Genomic DNA, 3,508 nt, shown 5'->3' with positions numbered 1-3,508 from the left:
CTGTGGTTTTGGAGCCTGTCCTGGAACTAGCTCTGTAGACCAGGCTGGTCTCGAACTCACAGAGATCCGCCTGCCTCTGCCTCCCGAGTGCTAGGATTAAAGGCATGCGCCACCATCGCCCGGCTAGTGTTCGGATTTCTTGTATCCCAAAAGCCTTTCTCTGCTATAGCAACCATTGCCCAGGTAGTGAGTCTCACTGAGAGTACAGCTTTTTGTGAGGGTACAAAGGATGTACCAGGAATGACAAACATACTCGGAACCTAGCACTTCTGTACTGAGGCCAAAGGAATCCAGTTGAGAGGCAATGAGAACAGGGAACCATCAAAATCAGCAAGAGATGGAGTCTTCTGGAGCACAGGAAGCCTTAGCCCCTTCCCCAGGTTCAGCAAATTTTTCTTTTTCTATTTTTTTTTCTTTCTTTCTTCCTTCCTTCCCTTCCTTCTTTCTTTTCTTTTTTGAGACAGGGTCTCACTATGTAGCTCTGGCTGTCCTGGAACTCACTAGGAAACCAGGCTGCACTTTATTTTTTTTTTTTAATAAGTAACTTTTATTTTTCTTTTTTCTATTTATTTATTTATTATGTATACAATATTCTGTCTGTGTGTATCTCCAGGGCACCAGACCTCACTACAGATGGTTGTGAGCCACCATGTGGTTGCTGGGAATTGAACTCAGGACCTTTGGAAGGGCAGGCAATGCTCTTAACCTCTGAGCCATCCCTCCAGCCCCCTAACTTTTATTTTTCTAAAGAATTTGAAATTAAGGCAATGAAGCAAATGGTTCCACTTGGGACAAATGTACATCTTGCACACTTAGGTCAGACTTAGTTCACATAGATTAAAGCCTCTAAAGGGTATTTAGCACAGTTCATATGTTTTATGTTAAAAATAGTGAATTCTTAGATGGGCATGGTAGCACAGGCTTTTAATTCCAGCATTCGTGAGGCAGAGGCCAGTCTGGACTAGAGAGTGAGTTCCAGGATAGCCCGGCTATGTAGAGAGATCCTATCTCCTCACCTCAACCCCCATTGCTGCAAAAAAAGAAAAAGGTGAATTCTAACTCATTCTAATTCCACTTTCTATTTCTACAAACGTAACTGGCCTCCAGTTTCCACTGCAGCTAAATGGGAGACCTTATTTACAGGTTATTCTGAGTGAATTAGACTTTTTTTCAAAGCATCTAAACCATCAAGAGATCTAACCCATATAGCAGTTTAAAATTATAACCTCAAACAATTGCTATGTCTGAAGCTCCATGGTTCTCCCCCCTGGATTTTATTTTAATTTTTTTATGTGACATATTGGGACCTTTTTCTTTCCAGTTTCATATTTTCTAGTGCTCATGGACGGGTGTCTTCCTCAGGGTCAGTCAGCTGTGGGTTCTGTCCCTGCAAATGCTTCAGGGGGATCATTTGAGTCAGGGTCTGTTTCCTAAGTCTGGGGGGGAGGCTTTCAGAGTGAGAACCATGGCTTCCCACTTAGCCTTAGATTGGAAAACTGGGAAGAAAACGCAGAAATAAATGAATCTCCCCTACCTTGGAAAGTAGTTCTTTCAACAGATTGTGTTAGCGCTTGGAGTCACTGCTTTAACTACTAAAATTGATTAAATTAGCAGTTCTGTGTTTTGCCAAGATTTTTTTATAGGCTCTTGCCTTCGTTCTCAACAAATTAAAACCTGGCTCACAGGGGCGTGTAGTAGGCTGCAGACATCTCCTCCTGTCGCTGGATGCTGATGGAGCAAGCTTTTGACAGTTTTTGAAAAGAGAGATTTAAGTCTTGATTACCACTGCTCGTGTGTCTTGTACCAGGACTGCAGTATGGGTGTGTGGGAGGAAAACTGATATAACATGGAAGAGTTTAATAAATATTTGTAATATGGAATCTCTACATCATTGCCTCAGGGAAGCTGAGTGGAGCAAATGGAGTGCTAGATGTCTATAATGTGCTAATGAATTAAATAAACATATTTTATAAGTAGCAAACCTAGTGCAAACTGGTTTGAATTTTGCAAGAAAGAAAATGCAACTCTAAAATTAGTTTATCTATCTTGTGTGTGCGTGTGCACGCATTTCACAGCACTTGCATGGAGGTAGATGATCACGTCTCTTCTGTGGAGGGTCCTGGGCATTGAACCTGAGTTGTCAGTCTTGGTGGCTCGCACCTTCATTGACTGAGCCAGCTCCCCAACCGCAAGGCATTATTTTTCTTTGAGATAAAGTCTCATTGTGCAGCCCTACTGGCCTTGAATTTAAAGCAATCCTCCTGCCTCTATATCCTGAGTGCTGGGGGTAAAGGCGAGTACACGACCACACCTGGCTCCCAAAATGTCTCAAATTCACTTTTATTTTGTCATAAAGTCTAACTGCAAGCAATCATACTCACTGCTCAAAATCTAAAATCTAGGGAAAATGTAATATTCAACTTACTAAGGCGGAAGGAACTGGCAGAATGATGAGGCTCGGCGGAATAGCACAGTCCCAAATTGCAGCTCCGATGAGAGGCGTATTTTCACTAAACCCCGAACTCACATCAGCTCCCAAAGTATGCGCTTCTTCCTCGTGTTATAATTAGAAGTGAAAATAGGGCACAACCATATATACCCACTATATGTATATTTTTAGAATGATCCCAGTGCTGTTAAAAATGTATAAATAAAGCCCCACAGGAGATGCAATGAGATATCTTTTTTGGATGATGTCTGTAAACGTGTTCTTTAAGATTTCTTAATTTTGACAGTTTAAAGCTTTTCTGTCACGAATGCCTATGTCTTTTACTTAATGAGACGAATTGGAAACTCTGCCCTGAAGAGGAGGTCTGTACTGGCCTCGCGTTTGGTAAGCATTGTCTCGAGGCTATGCTGATTGGAAGGTGGCGTGAGCGAGAAAGAGAACGAAGCACTTGCCACTCAATGCGCTCCACGTGGTGCGATCAGGAAGCCGGTATCAGAGCGAGGATCAAACGCGCTTTGGTCTTCAAAGTAGTCCAGACCCCGAAAAGTCATAATTTCTGTTAACCTTCCTCCCTCTGTGACTAGATTGCTTTGCCTTTGAAGTGCCCACTGCAAAGGCCCAGGCGTGGGATTGCTCAGATCTTCTGAGGCTGACAAGCGCTTCCCTTCGCGGAGCGACTTTACTGATTTCAATGCGGGACTGTCGGGGCGGGCGGACGGTGGCAGGAAAATGTAAGGTGCTAAAATAAGATAGAACAATCCGGTTAAAAGACCGTGGAGCCGCTCCTTGATTGCTGAGGTCTCTGCAAGATTTTTCTCTATGATCAGGGTGAATCCCGCTGATGAGGAAGGTGATGGAAAGCAGGTCTGAGGATGAAGAGGATCAGCGTTTGACTGAACACAACAGTCAGTTTCCTCGAGCACTTTGTAGGTACATCCCCAGTCAGTCCTCATCGTTCTGCTTTTGATGCGGCTGTTGGTGTTGGTTTCATGAAAACTTTTTGTCCAAGAGTCTTTTTAAAAAGGCTGTGAATTTGTCTGACTTACCTTCGTATTGGAG

The sequence above is a fragment of the Microtus ochrogaster genome, chromosome 7, assembly GCF_000317375.1.
Source record: "Microtus ochrogaster isolate Prairie Vole_2 chromosome 7, MicOch1.0, whole genome shotgun sequence".
NCBI lineage: Eukaryota > Metazoa > Chordata > Mammalia > Rodentia > Cricetidae > Microtus > Microtus ochrogaster.
This window is presented reverse-complemented; position numbering follows the sequence as displayed.